General features: G+C 45.1%; 1 protein-coding gene across 2 annotated transcripts in view; it reads left to right on the plus strand.

Annotated features, from left to right (window-relative positions):
* The first annotated feature begins 1,905 nt into the window (after window positions 1-1,905).
* EPM2A (EPM2A glucan phosphatase, laforin) overlaps window positions 1,906-27,004 on the plus strand; it is a 410,272-nt gene continuing 385,173 nt past the window's right edge. Inside the window, exon 1 of one of the 2 annotated variants that reach the window (XM_073627740.1) lies at window positions 1,906-1,995. The gene's annotated coding sequence lies outside the window, so the exon portion shown is untranslated. Of the gene's footprint in view, window positions 1,996-5,513; window positions 5,643-27,004 lie in introns of those variants that run through there. The other variant, XM_073627739.1, reaches the window with a different exon arrangement.

The raw sequence follows: 27,004 nt of genomic DNA on the forward strand, positions 1-27,004 counted from the left end.
GGAGAAGCAGCAAAATGTATTTTGGGGTGCAATTCCACATATAACCATGGCATGTGTGAGCAATATATCATTTAGTGACAACTATTTGTAAAAATTTTTTGTGTCATTATTCCATCACTTTGGGACAAAAAAATTAAATATTCAATGGGCTCAACATGCCTCTCAGCAATTTCCTTGGGGTGTCTATTTTCCAAAATGGGGTCATTTGGGGGGGGGGGGGTTGTACTGCCCTGCCATTTTAGCACCTCAAAAAATGAGATAGGCAGTCATAAACTAAAAGCTGTGTAAATTCCAGAAAATGTACCCTAGTTTGTAGACGCTATAACTTTTGCGCAAAACAATAAATATATGCTTATTGACTTTTTTTACCGAAGACATGTGGCTGAATACATTTTGGCCTAAATGTATGACTAAAATTGAGTTTATTGGATTTTTTTTTATAACAAAAGTAGAAAATATAATTTTTTTTTCAAAATTTTTGGTCTTTTTCCGTTTATAGCACAAAAAATAAAAACCGCAGAGGTAATCATATACCATCAAAAGAAAGCTCTATTTGTGGGAAAAAAAGGACGCAAATTTTGTTTGGGTACAACATTGCACGACCGCGCAATTAAAACGACGCAGTGCCAAATTGTAAAAAGTGCTCTGGTCAGGAAGGGGGTAAAACCTTCCGGGGCTAAAGTGGTTAATGTGCATTGCACAATAACAGCCCAATGGGCTGCCAAAGCATGGCAAAGGCACTGCTTTTTTCTCTGTATAAAAAAGGTATCTTTATAAACTTTTAAAACTTTTTTTTTTTTTTGGCGTTTGTCATATGCTGCAGATTTTAGGGTTATTGTACTACTGATCTGGGGGCTGTTTAGGCTTCTGATGAGCATGTAGAGGCCAATAAAATTATAACAATAAACAATGTAAATATTTATCTACACCTCTTAGACCACACACATCTGGCATTCCTACACATCTACTAACAACTATGCAAAGCAAAGACCTGCCTGATTGGCTGTAAATTGAATGGACTGTTTAGGTAGACCCTCCCATACTTATTACATTTAAAGGAGATTGTACAGAGATTGTTCCATGAGATTGTATTGTGTATGACCAGGGTTATGCAAGTTAACCCATGTACACAAGTTTGCCATTGTTTTCAGTAGCGTTAGATCCCATCAGGACTGTTTGTTGATGTGTGGTGGCCAAAAAAGTTCATGCCTATAACTGAATCTGTCCAGATGTTATAGGGATTTTTGATGGAAATGGCAGCACACATCAATGCATGACAAGGCATCTGCCAAAGGCAATTAAAATATACAGGAAAACACATATGCTGCATAGGTATGAAGCCAGCCTCAATATAAAAGTCTATATTTTAAATTAAACCCAAAAAATTGACCCTTTCAGTTTGGCTTCCACTGTGCTGCAAGGATAAAATGCTTGTTTTTGTCCTGGGGAACAGGAATGGCTGTTAGATCTCAGACACACAAGCATAACATTTTTTTTTGTTCAGCCGTAAATTGCATTTTTTTTACGAGTCTAAAAGTAGCTATATTGTATTGTATACTCTACTTACCCCCACCTCTCCTCTCTCCAACACTTTAGGCGGGCCTTGCATAGGGAGCCAGTCACATTCTCCTGCTATGCGAATTAGATGCGGGGAAACGCACATCCAATTCGCATAGGTGTGAGCCCGGGCTCAAAGCCTTCAGCGTGCCTCTTCCAAAAGGAGTGGCATAGAAAAGAAGCTAATAGGCTTCAAATAAGGGTGGTCTTGAAGCGCAGAAAGTGTGCCCCGATCCCACCCAATTGTGTGACCATAGCGAATTAATTTTCGCTATTTTCACACTACAGTGCCTCCCTGCCAATCAGGAGGCAGGTTGGTGAGACCTGTTGCCCGATTGGCCAAATCGCAAGGCGATCCAATTGGATGCCTAGCGGCACTTTGGCAAGCAGAGAAAACATGAGGAGGTGTCCGCTGTCGCTGCTGCCCGCACTGTGAGGGTAAGTGGAGACAAAGGACAATCCTTTCCACAGCCCGGAAAGTGGTGCTGTTAGTGGAGTGAGCTCCGTTCCAGACCTCCCGGGGGGGTGATACCGTCAATGCTGTGAGCCCCGTGCTGTGGGGGGGGGGGGGAGGTCTAGGTTGGGGTGCTGTCAGTGGAGCGAGCCCCGTTCCGGGAACTGCACAGGGTGCTGTCAGTATGGGGGGGGGGTTCTGTCACTGTGAAGGGGGGTGGTCTATATAATTTATCTGTAATGCTTGGCTATATACACCTATTTGTAATGCTGGGCTATATACACCTATCTGTACTGCTTGGCTATATACACCTATCTGTACTGCTTGGCTATATACACCTATCTGTAATGCTGGGCTATATATACACACCTATCTGTAATGCTGGGCTATATCTACCCTATCTGTAATGCTGAGCTATATACCCTGATCTGTGAGGATGAGCTATATACTGTCCTGTGATTCTTGGGCTGTATACTCTATCCTGTGATGCTGAGCTGTATACTGCTGACACTATGGGTAGAAGCAAGTAGAATACAGGGGACGGAGTGGGTGGATTCTATAAGGGGTGAAGCTTATTAAAAGTGGGAGGGGTCAAAAAGGAAGGGTGGGGTCTGGCGCCCCCCATCCTAAAACGTCATCAGCTGCCACTGGTCCAGCATATCCCCATCTTGCCCCATACACTTCAATGTGCATGTAAAACATACGTATATATGTTTTTAGTGAGTGTTTGGCAGGGTTTCGTGTTTTAAGCTAGGTTCACACCTATGACTGTGGCTGTGGGTGTGGAAATTGCAGCGATACCCTCAACCACCCACAGTGAAATCGCTCTGCTGTGAGAAAAGACGAGGGCTGCCATTCATTCTGAATGGCACTCCACGCATGTGAAATCGCATGGTGAAAGAAAAGAAAACAGTAATTGTGTTGATGGGGGAATCCCTCCTGCCATCAGAATACAATGATCACTGCTGTCAGCTATTGCCAGTGGCAATGATCGTATGGAAAAAACCTGACAGGCTGGTTGTACTGAAGTTGATCAATAGATTGACTTCAATACAACCGGCCTGCCCATAGATGGATCAGAATTTAGCTGTTTCCTGCTGAACCGACTGTCTTGGTCTTCTCAGATTGTCAGTCACTGCACTCTGCTCTGCCCCTCCAGCACTAACTGGAGCGCCTGGCTGAAGAATAGTAGGCACAGCTGGCTCCAGCTCTCAGCCGCATGCTAAGAGCCAGTACCAGCTGTCAATCAGGCAGCTGGGTGGATACTGACAGTATGGTTGGGATCAGTGGCGGATGGTGCTCAATTTTCTTGGGGGGGTGGTCCACGGCCCCCAGCCAGCCAGCCACCCCCATCCCAGTCAGCCAACCAACCACCCCCCGGCTCTTGCTCAATCGATCGCCGCTTCCTCCCTCGTCGCTTGATCACCCCATCGCTCTCCCGTCGCCTGCCAGGCCCCCCGCCAGTCCCGCACTTACCCCATCCAGGTCCCGGCTTTGGCAGCTTCCCCCCCTGCGTCTCCTCCTGAGTCCCGGAGGTCGCTTCTCCTCCCAGCCAGTCAGGACTTAGGACTCTCAGCCAATCGGCTCTTAGGACTCATGGACAAACGGGTTTAAGGACCCGCTTCCTGATTGGCCAGGAGGAGAAACAGGAAGACATTAGCAAATATTAATTCACTTATGTCACACAACTGGGTGAGCTTGGGGAGCAGTGCTCTGTGCCCCGAGCCCACACTTTTTGAAGCCAATTAGAGCCTTAGGCTCTAATCCCATGCTTCACAAAAATAGTAGAAATTGAAATCCATGCGTCCAGCACCCAGCATGTAGATTAGGAGCCGAGCGCATGGATTAGGGGGACAGCGCCCCTGCGCCCTGCATGAGCAGGCCGCCACTGGTTGGGATCCTTTCAGAGCCTGAAGTGGCTCAGTGATGTCAGTTGACAGCAGGCTCACTTCGGGTGATTTTGGGGCATTGAAGTGCAAAAGTAAGTGCACTCCTGTGACCCAGAAGAGAAGTATGACCAAAAAAGTTTTGGCCATATCTAATTTTAATAACCAGTCTCCTCTTCCTATTAAGAACAGATGAAGCATAAAAATGCATCAAAAACACATGTAAAAACACACAAAAGGGGGCTACAAAAACGTATGATTATGCAGCAGCAATAGTGTGAAGATAGGTTAATAGTTAAAGTCATACAAATTAAATAAGGAAGGATACTGAGAAATACACACAATATATTCAGACATCTCAAGTCTCTCGCGAGCCGCGGGAGTCTCCCGCATTTGGTTGCGGGAACCCGGACACCCGCGAGTGCAGGGCGATCTCCCGGCTGGACCTGTCACTCAGCCACAGACAGACAGAGTAGCCCGAGCGGCCGAATGGAGTAGGGCCGCTCTGTCTGTGACTGAGTGACAGCGGATGTAGGCTGTGAGCTGAGGCAGAGGGCGGACAGCCCATACTACTGCATGAGTACTTTTTTTTTCAGGTCAGGTCGGCCCGGCCAATACAGCAGGGGAGGGAAGGAGGGGGGTGGGCGGAGGCAGAGAGAAGACTGTGCGCCACCCGTGATCTGCAGGCTGTAGCAATTAAAAGAAAAACTTTCCCCAGTCAAGCGGACTCTTTCTCCACTTTCGGGTGCCACTGTGCAGTGATCTCCTATGCGACAAGTAAATGACAGGTCTCTTCTATATCAATCCACCGGGCAGACCGGAACTGTTATGTACTTGTCGCATAGGAGATCACTGCGCAGCGACACCCGAAAGTGGAGAAAGAGTCTGGGGAACTTTTTTTTTTCTTTTAATTGCTACAGCCTACAGATCACAGTGCCCAGTCTTCTCTCTGCCTCTGCCCACCCCCCTCCTGCTGGGGGATTCTCTGACTAGGATGGCTACCCAGCACCAGCAGCCAGACCCCAGGACCAGCAGTCAGACCCCAGGACTAAGGATGTGCTCCGGCGTGTTTGCAAACTCCACGCGCCAGGAAGTCGACACAGCGCTGCGCTAATCACAGGCAGTGAAACATTTTCCCGATGCGTGGTATAGCTGCATTTAATTGGCACTGATCAGGCTAAATTTAATTGGCACTGGTAAGGCTGCATTTTATTGGGGGGGGGGGGGGGGGGGGCGGCACGAAGCGTCACCTCCCTGAAATGAGTTTTTGCAGGTTGGGATGTCTGTATATTGAAGAAGAGATAATCTACCACGATTTGTTTATAAACAATGAATAAAACGAACTGACTAACTTGAGATCTGCACAAAAACAAGTTTATAAGGAAGGAAAATTGCACTGACACACTGACATCTGCAAATGTTAACAAACTTGCCGTTTATCAGTAAAAATTACTAGCTTTGAATGGACGTAGCAATTCTCATGATAATTCTGTTTGTTCATAACACAGTTGTTTAATACATACACTGAAAGAGCAGCAGCCGTCTATTTACAGACTATGCATAGTGCACAGCATATTAGCTGTGCTTTGAGCCACCTCTTTCCCCTCCCTCCCCTTATGTTCAGCTAGATCTCTGCTCCATTGCACAGAGAAGGAGGGACTGACTGTTCAGTAGATCTGTGCCAGTATTCCTGAGCTGCAAATAGAGGGCTTGTCCTCAAGGCCTGTGCTGAACTGCGTAGAAAGGTACAGGTTTCTCTTGCAAATGATACTACATATTTCCATTCTAATGCTTTCTGATATTTTTGTGTTACAAAACGCATAAGCACTGGCATAACTGACTCAGCTGAAAATAAACAACAGAGGCAATCATGGAATCCATTTTAGGAATATTGGTAGACAGCACCTTGGTTAACAGAACAACATGTATGACATGCCTTTTTCCTCTTCACCAGTACAATAAGCTTATGTCTGTGTAGATATTTAAGCCTCATGCATCTGACGTTAATTGTGGGCCCAGGATAAACAGCCGGCCATACAGTAGGAAGGAATAATGGTATGCTAGCTGTATGCAGGTACACAGTATGCTTGTGTAAACTTGCGCATGTGCACAGACATAAAATATCTGGGCGCACAAAAGCCCTGTTCAGGGATACATGCCCGTGTGTATGGTTTTATGCAAACGCATTATTTACCAGCGTACAGCCATTCCTTACTATGGGCAAATGTAGTCTGAAGCTGTCTCTCCTGGATGTGGAAATATACCCCAAATTTACATTGCGTACCTGAAAGCGTTTGAGATGGCAGTTGGAGGTAAAGCCGTGACCTGACCGCAAAATGATCTTTCCATTAATGTGTTTGCACTGTTTGGAGAGTTGGGGAATCCTGATTGGATGGGAAATTCAAAGATTCTCCTCTGAGCTAGGTCAGCCGTAGTATGGTTGCAGTTGCAGTATCTAAAGACATAGATTTGTTTTTGTATTTTCTCCCGTAAGTCTAGGTTCACATCTATGCGGCTGTGCTGGATGTGTTTTTCAGGCGCGTTTTGCAATGCGTTTTGCGTTTTTAAACCCGTGTTTTTATGCGTTTTTAAGTGAAGTTTTTACGTTTTTTTTCTTCTCTTTAACCACTTCAATACCAGGCACTTACACCCCCTTCCTGCCAAGGCCAATTTTCAGTTTCAGCGCTGTCACATTTTGAATGACAATTGCGCGGTCATACAACACTACCCAAACAAATTTTTTTTTATAATTTTGTTCCCACAAATAGAGCTTTCTTTTGGTGGTATTTGATCACTGCTGGGGTTTTTATTTTTTGCGCAACACATAAAAAAAGACCGAACATTTTGAAAAAAAAAGTTTTTTCTTTGTTTCTGTTATAAACTTTTGTAAATAGGTAAGTTTTCTCCTTCACTGATGAGCACTGATGAGGCTGCAATGACAGGCACTTATAAGGCAGCACTGTTGGTCACTGGTGAGGTGGCACCAATGAGGTGGCACTGATGATAGGCACTGATAGGTGGCACTGGTATACAGCACTGATGGGCACTCATAGGTGGTACTGATGGGCACTCATAGGCGGCACTGATGGGCACTGAAAGGCTGCACTGAAGATTACTTATAAGTGGCACGGATGGGCACTGGTGGGCACTGATGGGCATGGATGGGCACCGATGGGTGGCACTGCTGGGGATCACTGATAGGGAGACATCTGGCAGGCATTCACAGTGGGCACTGACTGGCACCATTTGTGGGCACTGATTGGTATCTTTTAGGGCACTGACTGGCATTCCTGGTGGCCATGGGGGGCATACCTGCTCATCCACGTGTGGCTGTTATCCCTTGAGGTACTGGCGGCATCCCTGGTGGTCCAGTGTGGGCATCCGCGCGGGGGGGCGCACTGATAAACAATCAGTGCAGACCCCCCTGTCAGGAGAGCCGCCGATCAGCTCTCCTCTACTCGCATATGACAGATGCGAGTAAGGAAAAGCCGATAAACGGCTCTTCCTGTTTACACTGTGATCAGCCGTTATTGGACACGGCTGATCACGTGGTAAAGAGCCTCCGTCAGAGGCTTTATACCGAGATCGGTGTAGCGGTGTGTCAGACTGACACGCCGCACCATTGATCGCCGCGCTGCGCGCCCCCACGGGCGCGCGCCGGCAGTTATCCTGCTGGACGTCATATGACGCCCAGTCAGGATAACTGAACCACCGCCCAGCTGTCATTTTGCTATAGGCTGGGCAGGAAGTTGTTAAACGCACCGTAAACACTGTATATAGCTGGTTGCTAAGGAGGGGGCCAGGAAGCCGGCCGCTGCGTCCTTAACAATCAATGAATTATCAGCTGTCAGCAGGCTTTTTTTTATAAAAAATAAATAAAAAATTGCTGGCAAAAAAAAATTCGCAAAAAAAAATGCCTGGGGTTCCCCCCAAGGTTTATACCAGGCCCTTCAGGTCTAGTGTGCATTAGGAGGGGTCCCTCCCAAGCCAAAATTTAAAAAATGGCGTGGGGGTCCCCCCCAAAATCCATACTAGACCCTTATCCGAGCATGCCACACGGTAGATAGGTCAGGAAAGGGAGGGGACAAGTGAGCTTTGCCCTGCACCGCCCACCCAAAAAGCACCTTGCCCCCATGTTGATGAGGAAAAGGGCCTCATTCCGACAACCCTGGCTGGTAGCTGTCGGGGTCTGCGGGCGGGGGGCTTAACGGAATCTGGAAGCCCCCATTAACAGGGGGGCCCCCTGATCTTGCCCCCCCATGTGAATGGTTATCGGGATGGATACATTGTACCCCTACCCATTCACCAAAAAGTGAATTGTTGACAAACTACAAGAGTCAGTTTTGTCCTTTGATGTGACGTCATTGGATGGCCACACACCCTGCCTATATAAGAGGTGCCGGACAGTGGGAATATTACAATGGAGAAAGACAGCTTCAGGACAAAGCGGGCTTTTTTTGTTTTTTAGCGGGTAACCAGCAGCGAGGAAGAAGACAGCGGCGAAGAAGAAGAGGACGGCAGGGGCGAGGAAGAAGAAGAAGAAGACGGCGGGGGCGAGGAAGAAGAAGAAGACGGTGGGGGCGAGGAAAAAGATGGCGAGGAAGAAGAAGAAGACGGCAGCGGCAAGGAAGAAGAAGAAGTTGGCGGCAACGAAGAAGAAGACAGCTCTACGGGAGAAGACAGCATAAGAAAAAGGCACAGGGAGAAGATGGCTCCAGGCTTCTTATTTAAAGTGGAGGGCCACCCAAAAAAAAAAATGCACCAAAAATAAAAAAAAAAATTAAAAAAAACCATGTGAAAAAAAAAAAAAAATATATATATATATATATATATATATATATATATACTCACCTGAAACCCTTGTTGCTAGGCAGTCTTCCTAATCTGCTTCTTCCTATTCCACGGCATGTAATGCTCCTCGGTGAGTGGCCCCGTTGCCTTCTGGGAACTGTGTGTGTTCCCAGAAAAATCACGGGTCCATTAACAGAGCGCCGCGCCGGCCGCTCGCACGTGCACAGTAGGAAACTGGCAGTGAAGCCGCAAGGCTCCACTGCCTGTTTCCCTTACTTAGGATGGCCGTGCCGGGACCCGAGAGCCGAGGGACGGGTCGGCCTCGGGCGGCCGACATCGCGGGCACCCAGGACAGGTAAGTCTACTTATTTAAAGTCAGCAGCTACAGTGTTTGTAGCTGCTGACTTTAAAAAAAAAAAAATGTAGCGGAACCCCGCTTTAATGAAGGACTTGTCAAAAACCAGATCTTGTAGTTTGTTAACATTTCACAGTTTGTTTGGTGAATGGATAGGGGTACGATGTACCCGCTATCCATTCACATGGGGGGAAGCAGGATCTGGGGGCCCCTTGATAAGCTCCCTGCCCGCAGACCCCGACAACCACCAGCCAGGAGAAGAGCTCTTGTCCTCATCAACAAGGGGGCAAGGTGCTTTGGGGGTGGGGGCTGCAGAGCCCCCTGCCCTAAAGCACCCCCCGATGTTGAGGGCATGCGGCCTGGTATGGTTCGGGGGGGGGGGGGGCTCACTCGTCCCATCCCTTTCCTGACCTACCGGACAGCATGCTCGGCTAAGGGTCTGGTATGGATTTTAGGGGGGACCCCTATGCCATTTAAAATTATTTTTTTTTTGGTGTGGGGGGCCCCCCCCGAATCCATACTAGACCCAAAGGGCCTGGTATAGACCTAGGGGGGGAAGCCCACGCCATTTTTTTTTTCTTTGCCAGTAAATTTTATTTATTTATTTTTTTACATTCAGCTTTCAGTGAGGAAGCCCACTGACAGCCGATGACTCATCGTTTGTTAAGGACGTAGCGGCCCCCTGCTTAGCAACTAGCTATATACAGTGTTAAAATAAAAACTGCAAAACGCAAAACACATCAAAAATCGCATCACAAACACAACACTTCCTGGTGCGGTTCCATTGAAATCTATTACCCGGAATTCGCGGGAAAAAAAGTCCCCGACCCTTTCCAAAGACGCACCGGCTGCAAAATGCATAGATGTGAACTTGTACCATAGGAAACCATGTTAAATGTTCTGTAGTGTGTTTCTGCAAAACGCACTAAAAAAGGCATAGGTGTGAAACTAGGGCTATTGCAGGATCTGTATGGTCTCCTTTAACCACTTGAACCCCATATGCCATGTTCAGATGCCCTATTTGCGGTCAGTACCCGATCCGCAGATATGGGCTAGACACGAAGTCAAGACTCTCCGAAATATAATGCCTGGGGGCTGTCACCTTTCATTTAGCGAATTAAAGAATACATTTTCACTCCCTTCATGGATGTACTTCCAGTTTCTGCAGCTTCGAAATGCAGTCGGGGCTCAGTTTCCGGACCGGATCGTCCTAGCGCCGCACTCAGTTAAACAACTCCTCACGGCACGCAATATTGATAAAACGCTATCCTCCATATACCTTAGGCTCACCTGTACAGGTAATAACGGGGCCAACAGAGCATTTACAGCTTGGCAGAGAGACATACCTAACCTGACAGAAGAAGACTGGTCTGAGAGCCTCCAACAATATATCCCCCGAATGATAGAGGCCAAAGACCGTTTTATCCAGGTAAAATTTCTCCATAGGGTGTATTATACGCCCCAGAGACTGTCAGTCATATACCACAATGTTGAAGAAAAATGCCCCTGCTGCAAAGAGGGAATAGGAAACTACATACATATGGTCTGGGATTGCCCACTAATACAGATTTTCTGGCGGGCAGTGGCTGCTGACATTAGTTCCATTAGTGGAGTATCCGTCAAACTTGATCCCCTGATCCTTCTCCTGGGAGTGACTGATAATATATTCACCAACACACATGCCAAAACTTTGGCACTCTCACACTTGGGTGGGGGGGGGAGGTTAGCGGTAAAGCGCCGCTAATATTAGTGGCGCTTTACCGCTGTAATAGCGGCGCTTTTCGGTTAAAAGTGCCCTGCTAGCGACCAAGTGAAGGGTTAAAAGCGCCCGCAAAACACCGCTGCTGAATCGCTTTGCAGGCGCTTCGGCAACATTGCCCATTGATTTCAATGGGCAGGAGTGGTGGAGGAGCGGTGTGATTGATGATGCACTTACATCACGGGACCCTTTTTTTTTTCACATGGGGGGCGGGATCTGGGGGCCCCGTTGTTAAAGGGGTCTTCCAGATTCAGATAAGCCTCCCGCCCGCAGACCCCCACAACCACCGGGCAAGGGTTGTGGGGATGATGCCCTTGTCCCCAATAACATGGGGACAAGGTGCTTTGGGGAGCACCACAAAGCAACCTCCCCATGTTGAGGGGATGTGGCCTGATATGGTTCAGGAGGTCGGGGGGGGCACTCTCTCATCCCCCCTCCCCCTTTTCCTGTGGCCTGCCAGGTTGCATGCTCAGATAAGGGTTTTTATTTGGTGTGGGGTTCCCCTTAAAATCAATACCAGACCTGAAGGGCTTGGTATGGATTTTGGGGGGGACCCCCACACCATTTTAAAAAAAATTTTGGCGTGGAGTTCACACTTAATATCCATACCAGACCCGAAGGGCCTAATAATGGACAGGGGGAACCCATGCTGTTTTTTTCAAATATTTTTTTTATGTATATATGTATACATTACAGCCATGAGCAATTTTAAATGACATTTTTCCTTTAAAAATGTAATCTTGCTGCGGTACTGTTATAAACATGGGAAAGAGGCGCTACTTTACAGGCAGACAAGAGGACCACCCAGGCACGATATATAAAGGAATAGTTCATTTTTATTGTTTCACGTTAAGCATTAATAAAATCACTTCTCCTGAAAAAACGGCCGTTTTAAAAACCTTTTTTTGCATTGATACATGTCCCCTGGGGCAGTACCCGGGTCACCAAACACTTTTTATGGCAATAACTTGCATATAAGGCTTTAAAATTAACACTTTTGATTTTTCAAGTTCGTGTTCCATAGACTTTAACGGTGTTCGCACAAATGTTTTTGTCTGTTCGCATGTTCTGGCACGAACTGAACCGTGGGGTGTTCGGCTCATCCCTACTGGCTACAGAGAAACTGGAAACCATTGAGAGAAAAAAAAATGTTGGTTAGGAAAATGCAACCTACAATGTAGCATACAGAGTGTAGCTGTAAGTATTATGTAACATACATTGATGATCCGTTGCAGGGGTCTCAAACTGGCGGCCCTCCAGCTGTTGCCAAACTACAAGTCCCATGAGGCATTGCAAGGCTGACAGTTACAAGCATGACTCCCACAGGCAGAGGCATGATGGGACTTGTAGTTTTGCAACAGCTTTAAAGCCACCAGTTTGAGACCACTGTAATGCCCCGTACACACGGTCGGATTTTCCAACGGAAAATATGCGTTCGGAGTGTGTTGTCGGACATTCCAACCGTGTGTAGGCTCCATCGGACATTTTCCATTGGATTTTCCGACACACAAAGTTTGAGAGCAGGCTATAAAATTTTCCGATAACAAAATCCGATCGCGTTAATTCCGACCGTGTGTGGCCAGTTTCGACGCACAAAGTGCCACACATGCTCAGAAGAAATTCCGAGACGGAACAGCTCGGTCTGGTAAAATGAGCGTTGGGAATGGATATAGCACTTTTGTCACGCTGCAATGTTTTAAATAGTTTAATACAGCGCACTCTGTTCATTTTTATAATGTGAGAAGAATGAAGTAGTTTTGCTGCTCATATTCACACAGACTTCTTTCTTTATTCTTTATCGGGATTCCCTCAATATAATTTTGATTTATCACATCTGACCAATTTTTTTTTTTTGGTTGTTTTTAATTTTTGAAAATTTTTTTCAAGGCTGTATAATTTTTTTTTTGGGTTTGTATTTTTTTCAAGGCTGTTTTTTTTTTTTTTCTTTTTTTTTGGTTTTTACTCCAGAATATTTTTGTGTGTGTTTTGTGTGTCAAGTTACCACAACACCATTGATATCTTGTATTATTTAATCTCAAGGAGATTGCTTGGTGTTGGTGTCCCTTGTTAATTTCACATTGTATTTTGAAATGTACCTGCCTCCTCACCAACAAACTGTGTTTTTTGAAGGAAAACACACATAGGCGAGTATAATTGAAACAAAAATTCCTTTATTAAGGGCTCACAACCAAACAAAGAGGGAGGCAACGCTGGAGAAACAGCAGAAATTGGTGAAGCCTTTGGCCCCCAGGGCACACATCAATTATTTTACTGCAAAATTGGTGGCCTGAGGAGTCCATATCTAAGGGAGTGCAGTCTGGTCCAGAAGTCCCAGAGATCATGAAAGCAGCAGATGACATCTGTGTCCCTAGGCTGTGGTCATACAAGAGACTGCATCTTTTGTCAGACCAGACCCAGGGCCATCACTCTCTGGTCTTCCTTCCATGCTTCCTTCCACGCTGTGGCTGTGGTGGTGGAGTTGTGGCAGCAGGAAGAGGAGGAGGAGGATGGTCCAACTCAATCACATCGGTATTGGGTGTGATTTCGCCACTCACCCCCTTACTTAGGACTTTATACAGAAGGTCCTTACACAGCTTGCGTTGACCCTCCTGCATGGCCTGCAGTTTGGTGGCAGCCATGCAGGCAAAGGCCTCTTCAGGAGTGGGGGTGGCTCTGAGGGACGCAGAAGCCTCCTGAATGAGCCTGAGCGCTGAATCCTGAACGTGACTCCCCTTCCCGGGTCTCTTGTATGGAAGGCGGAGGGGAGGAACCTACGATTCGCTCAGGCTACGACTGGGCCCAGGCTTCTCCTGGTTGCCACTAACCCCCGCCTCCTCCTGGCTGCCACATTCCACAGCCTCCTCCTGTGTGGCACATTCCACAGCCTCGTCCTCCTGGCTGAGGTCTTCCTGTGTATGAAAAAGGGACATAGTTTTAGTTTTTTATTCATCAATCACACACAATTTTCAGCTCAGGATTGTTGCAAATTGAATGTTAACAAATATAACAGACTATCCTTCTGAGCCCAGCATTTTTCATTCTTGTCCCAATTATTTTTGGCCACTACTGTCTATTGATATGTAAAACACTTTCTTAAATCAGCAATTAGTGATCAATAATAACATCTAGTAAAGATCATTTATTTATTGACCAGAAATCTGTAGAAGAATGCTATACCTGACTCCATCTGGGCTCCTCCACTTCTTCCTGGCTGGAAGTCCCAGGTTGGACATCGGAAGCCTCAGCTGGGGTGGAAGGAAGAGTGGAAGGAAGGGTTGAGAGGGATTCCCTGACTCCAGTCTGGTCTGACAGAAATCGCAGTCTCTCATAGTACCACAGTCTGGGGACATAAATGTCATCTGCTCCAGCTCCGGATCTCTGGGAATCTGTGACCTTCTTGCGCTCCCTAAGATAAGTGCTTCTCAGGCCACCAATTTTGGTTTTTAAATAGGGGATGGTTGCTGTGGGGACCACCGGCTTCACCAACTCCAGCAGTTTCTCCAGCGCTGCCTGCCTCTTTTGTTTATTATTGTAATGTGGATGTTTCACCTGCCACAGACAGGGCAGCTCTGTACTTGTACAGACCTGTACTTGTCTATGAACAGGGGGAGGAAGTTGTGGTCATTGAAGCCATCCATTTTATCTGCAAGACACAACAGGAGACAAACCCTAATGTCAGGCAAAACTCTCCTAATCTTGTTATAATATAGGCCTCAGTCTAGAAGCAGTATAGGCCCAAGTTTAGATCTTACCTTCGTTATCACGATCGGCGCCTCCGATACCCCTGCCTCCGCTCACAGATCGTACGTACTACGCACGGGTGTTACGCTTTATACACACTGCGCATGCGTGTAACGCCACCCGCCCCTGACGTTCTTTCTAGTCTATTCCCCACCCCTTTTTGTTCGGCGCAGTGGGGGAAGAGCACATGGCGGAGACACAGCAGGTGCGTGCTAATTATAGCAACGAGGAGGAGGCTGGAGGAAAGGCCGGAGCCTGAAACGTCTGGATCCAGAAGGAGAAGATTTAAGGCATCGAATATGTCCTTTGGGGAGATGTTGGAGATGATCGACATCCTGAAGAAGGCCGACTATGATGGGAAGTATGGACCTTACCCCAACCCCAATGTCAGAAAGGCCAAGATCATGGCGAAAGTGGTCAAGAGCCTGCGCCGGAATTTTGGGGTACGACGATCGAAAGATCAGCTCAGGAAACGGTGGTCAGACCTCAAATTAAAAGAGCACGAGCAGTACCGAAAGATCCGGAGAGTGCTGCAAAAAAGTAAGTAGTTGTGCTGTGTTCCGATTCTTTTTATGTTTATTACGTTCGTGCTGCTCCATGTGCTTTTCTTAACTGTTATCCATTTCTGAATGTGAACTTTCATGTTCATGGGCACATTATTCGTTCGTATCAAACATTTTATTTGTGTGGCCTAGAAAACACCATTTTCATTTTGGCCATATGCATTTGCCCACATTTTTTACGGCCTACTTGTCTGAAACTAATTTGGTTGTGTAGATGTGTTTGTTACTAGAATGAAATGCTAACTAGATTCTGTGTAAGGAAAGGACACTCAGCAGCTGGTTACACATCTGGACGCTGGAGCACTAGTGTGGTACACAAGAACACCCTTTTTATTAGGGGGCCCACACAGGTGCTCCAGTGTATACTATAGGGGTGTCTCCATCTGTGAAGCTTGTACAAAACAGGTAAAGTATTGAAGCTTGACAAAGGACAAGAAAAATGCTACATCTTGGAACTCTGGCAAAACAGACAATTGTACCCCACTTCCAAGCAATGTTTCATATTTATAGTTCTGCCATCAAATATCTGTGTGCTAAGTATACCATTTTTTTTTTTTACATAGGGGAGAAAAGACTCGGAGGACACCCCTCATCCGAGGAGACCAGAGACCCCCCACCTCTGGAAGAAGGGGAAATCCAACCAAGACAAGAAGAGCAGGAGGAGGAAGACGTGGTGGAAATTGGCCCCACAACAGGTGAGTGTCCGCGACCACAGGCTCAGGTAAGAGATGGATGCCGGCATATTTATAATACATGTTTTTTTTTTGGTTTCTATCTTTTTAGGTGATCGTGATGTTGTGGATCCAGATCCTTTCACCTCGGAAAGTGCACAGATCCTGATCGGGGAGATCATGGGGTGTAATTGGGACTTGGAAAACATGAAGAAAAACATCAATGATGTTATTCAAAAAAATAAGAACATCGTTGATGTTTTGGGGAGAGTTTAAAACCCCTCCAAATCCCTTTGTTTTTTGGTGTGATACAATTTTTAAACATTTTTTGTCAAATTGTAGAAAAGCCAAATTTTGAAGAGGCACACAGTGTGTCAACATGTGCTATCTGCCATCACGGGAGATCAATGGACGCGTTTTGGGGGTGCAACCCCTTCCTCAATCATAAAGTAGCTGTGAGGAAGGGATTGCACCCCCAAAACACGTCCCTTGATCCCCCGTGATGGCAGCTAGCACATGTTGACATTCGGCTATTTGTGTGCATCTTCAAAATTTGGCTTTTCCGGGGGTGACTTCACCCCATCTGAACGCAGTATCAAACACAGTTTGTAAATACTCATGTCTGATATTGCCTTCAAGTTCTACCAAATGTGAACTTTGTAAGTTCAAGATTTGTGTCTTTCTTGTTGGTTTTAAACATGCCTGTTTTATCTTAAATGGACATTTCTACTTTTTCTAATGTGACCCCAAAAATTGTTATACAACAAACATGTTGGTTTGTTTTAAAAACCTTTTCTAAATGCACATGTGATTGTGCAAGTATTAAAAAGATTGTTAATCAAGAATGTGTGGATTATTGTCTCAACGCTACAACACTTTTGTGGTGCTCTAATTGCTGCTTTCTGTGACAATGGGGGTTATTTCCTAAGGGCAAATCCACTTTGCACTACAAGTGCAGTTTCAAGTGCACTTGTAGTGCATAGTGTCTTTGCCTTTAGTAAAGAACACCCAACAGTGCTTTGTAAGGTTACACAATCACGCCATTTTCAGGACTCACCACATTTCTGTCAGGGTCAGCAAAAACAAACACAAGCAGTAAATGTTACCAAAGATTTGCTTATGTTTTTTTTTTTTTTAATTGGAAAAAGGTTTTACACATTGTCTGGCATATTGATAGCCCCCCTACCCGCAAAGAATTCAAGGTATCTTAGCCGGACATCACGGGCACTCAGGGGGGGCAAGCTAGGACGGCCACTTTCAAGCGCCGTCTGGGTTGGTTCATTTTGAATTCCAGCCTCAGGCCCAACTGAGCCAGCATAGTTGGCAGAATGTTGCCGTAAAAAGTTGTGTAGAACACAGCACGCCAGGATAATGTGATTCAGTTTGTACTCCGCCATATGTATGGGTGTAAGAAATAGGCAGAATCGGCTGGCCATGATTCCAACGTGTTCTCCACCACCCTTCTGGCTCTGGCCAGTCGGGAATTAAAAACCCTCTGGTCCGGGGTGAGGGTCCTCATCAGGAATGGCTGCATAAGATGGTCCCCCAGCGCAAAAGCTTCATCTGCAACAAAGACGAATGGGAGTCCTTCCACCTTGTCTTCTGGAGGTGGCAAGTCCAAGCTGCCATTCTGGAGACGCCTGTAGAACTCCATCTGGGCGATGACTCCACCATCGGACATCCGGCCATTCTTCCCCACGTCCACATACAAAAATTCATAAGTAGCCGACACCACCGCCAACATCACAATACTATTGAACCCCTTATAATTATAATAGGATGACCCCGAGTTGGGTGGTGGGATGATGTGGATGTGTTTCCCATCAATTGCCCCTCCGCAAGGCACAGAAGAGATGGGTATAGTGTGTATGGGTTTGGCAAAGTCAGCAGATAGATGATTGAGGATAGATTGAGAATTGTTATCAGCTGACTTAGCAGTTGGGGGGAGGGAGGGTTCAAAATGATTTGGGGACCCCCCAAAAAAAGCCTCTGGCACTCTGCCTGAATTTGAAGCACCAATCACATTTCAAAACATTTTAGGGGTGTTTGGGGTAAAGCACTACTATGGAGCTGATAAAATACATTGTTAAGTGACTACATGAGGTGAATATAGAGCCAGGAGACCATGCTGGGGAGGTAAGTGAAGGCAAATATGTATGAAGGACAACAAAAATAATTAAATAAAAAAACAGCATGCATGAGGACAAAGGGGACATTCACAGCATATTACAATCATGGTAATTATGGAAAGAGGAAAGAAATACAATATATTAGCAAACATTATATACAATAAAATGAGATATTAAAGGATAAAAATCTTACCTTAATATACTCCTTCTGCAGGACCTGGATGGTGGCAGAACAAGTCTCTGGGATAATGATCCCCTGAGCCTGGGGGGAGATGCCTGTCGAGAACTTCAAGTCCTGCAGGCTTCTCCCCGTTGCCAAGTACCGCAGGGTAGCGACGAGCCTCTGCTCCGGAGTGGTGGCTTGCCTCATGGAGGTATCCTGCCTGCTAATATAGGGGGTCAGCAAAGCCAACAAACGGTGAAACACGGGGTCCGTCATCCGGAGAATGTTCCCGAAATCATCAGGATTATTCTCACGGATCTCACGGAGCAAAGGCATATGACAGAACTGGTCACGCTGAAGCAACCAATTCTTGGCCATGAACTCCTCCCCACCCTGTTCATGGACTGGACTTGTGTCAAGGTCAGGACCCCAACATCAAGCCTCCGCACAGCATGAACTCTACAAGGAGTACGTATACGCAACATGGCTAGAAAACGGTCGGCTGCTCAGAACGAAGTAACAGAATGCACTGAAGAACAGCAAAGCCTGTGAAGAGCGACCTGAAAAACAGTAACGAACGAACAAGAACACAATGACAAAGTCACGCGTAGCTTGCTTGCACGCACTGAAGAGCAGATACAAACCCACAAGCACAAACTGAACAGCAGAAAATGATCTGAAAACCATGAGTCTGAAAAAGCGCGAATCGTCTCTCACCAAACTTTTACTAACACGAGATTAGCAAGAGGAGCCCAAAGGGTGCCGCGCTTGGTACTGAACTGGCCTTTTCTAGTCTCGTCGTACGTGGTGTACGTCGACGCGTTCTTAGCGATCGGAAATTCCGACAACTTTGTGCGACCGTGTGTACGCAGAACAAGTTTGAGCCAACATCCGTCGGAAAAAATCCATGGATTTTGTTGTCGGAATGTCCGATCAATGTCCGATCGTGTGTACGGGGCATAAGAGAAACAAATGCCCTATCTCTGGTAATATAATAGATGCGACCTAACACAACATAGTTATAGCAATGACAAGCCTCCATCCCTAATATATATACAACAAGAAAAAGAAGAAAGGAAATGGGACTTTGTATGAGGCAAGTCATTGAATTGTTCAATGTATTTGAAAAGTAGCAGATTACATTATGGAACGTGTCAATCTGTAATACAGGAAACAATCCAGTGTAATACATTTGCATAAATATAAAACAATTGTACAGAATAGAATACAAAATAATAAATAAACATATTAATTACAAAAGGACACTCATCCATTCATAAAAGTTCAACGAACATGATCGATTTTTCATGGTAGACCAAAATTGTCTAAGCATCAGTTTAATATAGCTCGACGCATGTTTCATGGCCCTTGCCAATCATCAGGAGTAAGATGCTCAGAAAATAAATCAGTAATATCTATAAGTAAGGATATCCTTTAACCACTTCAGCCCCGGACCATTATGCTGCCTAAGGACCAGAGGACTTTTTTCAATTTGGCACTGCGTCGCTTTAACTGCCAATTGCGCGGTCATGCAATGCTGTACCCAAACGAAATTTGCGTCCTTTTCTTCCCACAAATAGAGCTTTCTTCTGATGGTATTTGATCACCTCTGCCGTTTTTATTTTTTGCGCTATAAACGGAAAAAGACCGAAAATTTTTTAAAAAAATGATATTTTCTACTGTTTGTTATAAAAAAAATCCAATAAACTCAATTTTAGTCATACATTTAGGCCAAAATGTATTCGGCCACATGTCTTTGGTAAAAAAAATGTCAATAAGCGTATATTTATTGGTTTGCGCAAAAGTTATAGCGTCTACAAACTAGGGTACATTTTCTGGAATTTACACAGCTTTTAGTTTATGACTGCCTATGTCATTTCTTGAGGTGCTAAAATGGCAGGGCAGTACAAAACCCCCCCAAATGACCCCATTTTGGAAAATAGACACCCCAAGGAAATTGCTGAGAGGCATGTTGAACCCATTGAATATTTATTTTTTTTGTCCCAAGTGATTGAATAATGACACAAAAAAAAAAAAAAATATATATTTACAAAAAGTTGTCACTAAATGATATATTGCTCACACAGGCCTTGGGCCTATGTGGAATTGCACCCCAAAATACATTCAGCTACTTCTCCTGAGTATGGGGATACCACATGTGTGGGACTTTTTGGGAGCCTAGCTGCGTACGGGGCCCCGAAAACCAATCACTGCCTTCAGGATTTCTAAGGACATATATTTTTGATTTCACTCCTCACTACCTATCACAGTTTTGAAGGCCATAAAATGCCCAGATGGCACAACTCCCCCCCCCCCCCCAAATGACCCCATTTTGGAAAGTAGACACACACCCCAAGCTATTTGCTGAGAGGCATGTTGAGTCCATGGAATATTTTATATTTTGACACAAGTTGCGGGAAAGTAACACTTTTTTTTTTTTTTGCACAAAGTTGTCACTAAATGATATATTGCTCAAACATGCCATGGGCATATGTGGAATTACACCCCAAAATACATTCTGCTGCTTCTCCTGAGTATGGGGATACCACATGTGTGGGACTTTTGGGGAGCCTAGCCGCATACGGGGCCCCGAAAACTAAGCACCGCCTTCAGGATTTCTAAGGGCGTAAAGTTGTGATTTCACTCCTCACTACCTATCACAGTTTTGAAGGCCATAAAATGCCCAGATGGCACAAACCCCCCCCAAATGACCCCATTTTGGAAAGTAGACACCCCAATCTATTTGCTGAGAGGCATGTTGAGTCCATGGAATATTTTATATTTTGACACAAGTTGCGGGAAAGTGACAATTTTTTTTTTTTTTTGCAAAGTTTTTTTTTTTTGTTTAATAAATGTTTATTGAAGACTTTTTGTTTTTTTTTTAAAAAGAGAAAGAGAAAAAAAAAAAAAAAAAAGGGGGAACATACAAAAAGACAGATTGAACATAAGACATATGAGAAACAATCTTATAAGTACAAAACAGGTAGGTTTTGAAAGGCATAAACACTCAATGAGAAATGAAGATCAAAAAAAATGCCATCGAAAGATCTGAGGGGAATAAACAAGCATACATAGACTAGAATCGAACAGCTGTTTAAAATGTATATGAGCTTGATATTCAAAGTAAACATTAAGATTGAGTCTGAATAAGATTTGTAATTGAAAGAAAAAAAATATATAATGGACTGAAGAAGAAACAAAGAGAGAAAGGAAAAGAAAGAAAAGAAATTTAGAAAAGGAAGGAGGGTAGAAATGGGGAAAAAAGGGGGTGATGGGGGAAGAGGGCGGGGGGGGGGGTTGGCATGTCTATCGTCATATCACAAAATGTTAATATCCTTTAGCTTGATAGTATGTGAAGAGAAGGTAATTTAATTTAATTTGGTTTGCTGTCAGTAAAGGGAAAGAACTCTGAGAATAGGTCCAATGAGACCCAGGACAAGGTTAGGGAGGTAGGCTCACATATGTTGAGTTATAATGTCTTTATAATGAGTTGAAGATGTGAACACTATCCAGGGTGTCCATGTTAGAGTGTGTCTCTGAGAGGTACCCCTGATGCTGTGAGTTATATCTTCTAGGTGGTGAACCTCCGAGACCTTACGCAACCAAGTTTGTATAGACGGGATTGTAGGTTGTCCCCACAATGTGGGGATTAGAGCCTTGGCAGTGTTTAGCAAATGCGGTATAAGGGAGCATTTGAAAGTACCTATGGATTCTTTAGTGGCGTGGAAAAGGACAACCCAGGGATCATGGGGGAGACTAACGTCTGTGATAAGTTTTATGAGGTTAATAACACTGGTCCAGAAAGGACGAATGAGCGGGCAGTGCCACCAAATGTGTGCATGAGAAGCTTCGTTCCCGCAGCTCCTCCAACACAACGGGGAGCTATCAGGGAACATTCGATGCATTTTAAATGGGGTGTAATGCCATCTGGAAAGAAGTTTATAATTGACTTCTGCCATCCTGGAGGCGGGTGAGGAGACATGAGCGAGTGTTAGGATTTTATCTTTTAGAGTGTTTGTTATGGGGGAGTCTAAGTCTGATTCCCAATTTGCCAAGAAATGCGGATACCCAGGGTTAGAGAGGCCAATAAGAGCCTTATAAAACTGAGAGATTCCGTGTAAAGGGGGGTCTTTTGGGTAAAGTATTTCTTCTATGCCATTTAAATCTTGTAAACCTCGTAACGGATGAGGGAGGGAATGTAAAAAGCGTTGTAATTGATGATATCTCCACTTGTCCAGAAATGTAAGTTGAGTGGTTCTGAGAATCTCCGAAAGAGGTTTGATTGTGTTGGTGTGTATAACGTGATGTAGCAGAAGAGGTTCTTCTGGGGACCAGGATTTAAATCCCGGATCCAGTAAACCTGGTAGGAAATAATGGTGATTGAGGAGGGGCATCAGGGGGGAGTCATAAGTCCAGGAAAATTTCCTGTATATGGCATCCCATATATCTAGTGAAGATGTGGTGAGTGTGGACACAGTGTGGGAAGTGTGCCTATGGGTTCTGGGTATCCAGGGGATAGCCGAAAGATCGGCTTCACTCAGAGAGTATTCTAGTTGCACCCATAATTTTGAATTAATCGCGTATTTCCAGTCTGCGATTCTGAATAATATGACAGCATGATAATAGGTCTTAAAGTTTGGGAGTGCCAGTCCCCCAGAGCATTTGGAGCTGAAGAGAACGTCTCTGGATATTCTAGGGCGACTGTTCCCCCAAACAAATCGGGAAATCATTGCTTGTAGTATAGTGAAGAACCCCACCGGGACACCAAGTGGAATCATTTGAAAAATAAATACTACGCAGGGAAGAATGTTCATTTTAATTATGTTGATTTTCCCTAACCAAGAGTGGGATAGATTGGACCACTTTCTTAGATCTGCTCTAATGCTATTTAATAATGGAATGTAATTATATTTAAAAAGAGAGCGTAGTCTAGGTGTGAGGTATATGCCCAAATACTTCATATGGGTCTGTTCCCATCTGAATGGGAAGAGGGGCTTCAGGGAGGTCGCTTCTGTCCTAGGGAGGTTAATATTGAGGATTTCCGATTTGGAGAGGTTTATTTTAAAATTTGATATCATTTGGAAGGTAGAAAAAGCCGACATTAAGTTGGGCAGGGAGATACGCGGTTGTTGGATAAAGAAGAGTATATCGTCCGCATAAGCAGCATATTTGTGAGTTCTACTTCCTACCTGGATACCATGTATATTAATATTACGTCTAATTGTTGCTAAGAACGGTTCCAAAGTGATAGCAAAGAGGAGGGGGGAGAGAGGGCATCCCTGCCTAGTGCCGTTGTGCAGGGTGAAGGGATCACTCAGTGAGCCGTTTATGCGAATTTGCGCAGATGGGGCGGAGTACAGTGAAGAAATGCGATGGTGCATCTTCGGGCCCAAACCAAAATGTCGTAAAGTCAACTTGAGATAGTCCCAGTCCACCCTATCAAATGCTTTTTCAGCATCGGTAGAAAGGAGTAGGGTGGGCTGGGCACATCTTTGAACATATTGGATTAAGGAAATTGTCCGTAAAGAATTATCTTTAGCCTCTCTGTGCGGTATGAAACCGGTCTGGTCTGCCGAAATCCAACTAGGTATGAAAGGGAGAATGCAGTTGGCCATCACTTTGGCAAATAATTTAATGTCCGTATTTATCAAAGAAATTGGCCTAAAGCTGCTGCAAAGGGTGGGATCCTTACCGGGTTTAGGTATAACAGTGATATGTGCTGAAAGGGATTCTGGACGTAAGCCTGAGGTTTGGGAAATGGAGTTAGCATATGCCGTGAGACGACGAAGTAGGATATCTTGAAATGTCTTATAATAAAGGATAGTGAAACCATCGGGGCCGGGGGCTTTACCCGACGGAGAGGATTTTAAGGCGGATTGGAATTCTTCAATGGAGAAGTCCTCTTCCAATTCCTTAAGAGCTGACCTAGATAGTTTAGGGAGGTTCGCCGCCCTCAAATAGGAGAGGATTCGGGAGCGCCTCTCAGATGGGGGTAGAGGGGCTAGCCCGTTCGTGACATTATAAAGATCCGCATAGAATTCTCTAAAGGCTTTAGCTATGTGTGGGGTTGCATGTACTAATTCACCCGATGGAAGTTTAATTTTAGGGATAAATGACTGTGTTTGTTTCGCTTTAAGGGACCTAGCTAGTAATCTGCTTGGCTTATTACCCCATTCATAAAATTTTTGTGATATGCGGTGAAATCTCTTTTTAGTATCTAAATTTAAAAGGGTTTGTAGTTCTTCGCGTTTAAGTGTGAGGGCTTTAAGGTGTGCGCTATGAAGTGATAGTTTATGTTGTTTATCAAGGTCAGCTATTTGTTGCAGGACCTGTGCTATTTGATGACCATGCTCCCTCTTCTTCCTAGCACCGAGTTCAATTAAACGTCCCCTTATAGTTGCCTTATGCGCTTCCCAAACAACAGATGGGGAGGTCATAGAGGTTGCATTATCTTTGAAATAATGCTTCAGATGAGAGGCTAACATGGAGACTTCAGTTTGGTTAGAGAGGAGAGCTTCATTAAGTTTCCAGTTATTTGTGGTACGAGATAAGGTGGGCATGGTCATACACATCGTCACAGGTGCGTGATCGGATAGGGTTGCTGTACCTATATGGGCAGATTTGAGGAGAGGAAGATGGAAGTGATCAAGGAATATATTATCTATTCTTGAGTAAGATAAGTGTGTTGCAGAGAAATGGGAAAAGTCTTTATCCTTAGGGTGTAACAGGCGCCAAACATCTATTAGTTGATGGTCTGAGAGCCTTTTTTTAACAAAAGCTAAACGTTTAAAAGAAATGTTAGAGCGGCCCTGGGAGGTATCCATTGTAGGGTCAAGGGGCATATTTATGTCACCAGCGAGGACAATGACGCCTTTAGCAAATTGTGAAAGTTTAGTGAGGGTTTGCGATAGAAAGGTTGGTTGATTCTGATTTGGGGAGTACATGTTTGCAAATGTGCATAGGGTATTGCCTATAAAGCCCTTGAGGAAGAGGAAACGACCATGGTCGTCTGCAAGCATTTCCGTTAAACGAAAAGATACCTTACTACTGAAACCAATGGCAACACCCTTTGCTTTATTAGTGTCAGAAAGACCGTAGTACCACTGCGGAAAGTGGGGTGAGGTCAATCTGACCGAAGTGGTGTGGGTTAAATGTGTTTCCTGAAGGAAGGCAATTGAGCAATTATTGCGCTTTAGCTCACGCATCACTTGGTGTCGTTTAGCAGCGACGTTAAGGCCTCGAACATTATATGATGTAATTGTCAGAGTTGCCATTGGTGCAGCAGAGAGGTATAACTTACTTTAAATTTCCACGCATGCCAACGTGAGGGGGGAATGGAGAGGGAAGGGTAGAGAAAAAAGGTTTGAGGGAGTAGGGGAAAGGGGAAATAACATACAGAAGGAGCATACCAACAAATCAAAACAAATGTGGGAATCACGAGAAAAACACGCAGAAATCTGCAGTGTTCCCTGAGGGGAGAGAAAGAACAAGCAGCCATCTGGAGCTCCGCTAAGAGTCCAGGTAAAAGATCCTATAGGCCGCTCGGTCTCACCAACCCCAAAAGGAAGGGGGGCGGAGGGCGCCCCGAGGCGGGAGAGCGAAGGAGCAATGTGCCCCGCCAACATTCGGCCTGTTGAGAAAGTGCATTAAAAGTACATAAAATAACATAACATGAGTTCCAGTAAAGAACTTTAGAGAGGGAAGGGAAGGAAAAAGAAAAAATTACAAAACAGCAATAATCCTTCCCCTTCCTCTCTCTTTTCCCCCACCCTTCCTCCTCTCTTTGAAATTTAACCATTGATAGCCGAAAACATTAAAAGTGCAAACTATATTTGGGGCAAAAAATACCCAATAAACGGAAACTGTCGGGTCAAGATCCCTTGAGCCAAAAAAGGGCTAAAAAAGAGTTCAAAGGGTCTGGCCAGAGTCAAACAATTATTGAAGAATAGGCATCAGTAAATATAGAGAGGAGTGAGCGCCAGAAGGGTGGAAGGAGAGTCCAAGACAAGTAGAAAGAGGCATATCTCAGCCATGCTTCTGTGCGGATCCGGGGATCGAGGTGTGCTTTTTCTTAGACGGAGTTTTCCGCCATGGAGGGTCAAATGGGTTTGAAAACTTTGGAACATGGTCTTGCCAGCTCGAGAGCTCAACTGGAGGAAGATTGAGATCTTGAAGAAAGGTAGGGAGTTCCTCTGGGAAGCGTAAGGTATGAGATCGGCCATTTTTGGTGGCTATCAAACAAGCTGGGAAACCCCATCTGTAGTTGATTCCATCCGTGCGTAAATGCTCAAGGAGTGGTTTTAGAGCTCTGCGGCGATCAAGAGTTTCTTTGGACAGATCAGGGAAGATGTTAATGACTGCGCCATCAAAGTCAATGTTAGGGGTGTTGCGAAGTTTTGTCATGATGGCGTTTTTATCCTCAAAGTAGTGAAGGCGGCAAACGACATCCCTGGGTTGATCTGAGTTAGCAGAACGAGGACGCAGTGCACGATGGACACGATCAAATCGCAGTGGGTCAGTGACTGGATTGCCCAGAATTGTGTTGAGGATTCCACGGATCGATGGCTCTAGATCATTGTCTCTAGTTGCTTCTGGTAGGCCTCTGATACGTAGGTTGTTCCTACGGTTGCGGTTTTCAAGATCTTAAAGCTTATATAGAGAGGCACGATGAGCAAAAGCTAGCTGGGTAACAGTCTCTTGTAACTCCTTTATAGCAATTGCTTGGGAGTCCTGACGCTGCTCCGACTCCTCCACTCTGGCTAAGAGGTGGGACATATCAGATCTTACTGCGGTAATTTCTTTCTTAATTGATTTTTCCAAACTGTGAAACATTCCCGCAAGTTCTTTTTTAAGACCACTCATCAGCGATGTCATTTCTGAGCTAATGGGGGATCCTGGGTCCTCCATGAGGTCTGAGCAGTAGGATGAAGCAGGA

The sequence above is a fragment of the Aquarana catesbeiana genome, linkage group LG04 (genome assembly GCF_042186555.1).
Source record: "Aquarana catesbeiana isolate 2022-GZ linkage group LG04, ASM4218655v1, whole genome shotgun sequence".
NCBI lineage: Eukaryota > Metazoa > Chordata > Amphibia > Anura > Ranidae > Aquarana > Aquarana catesbeiana.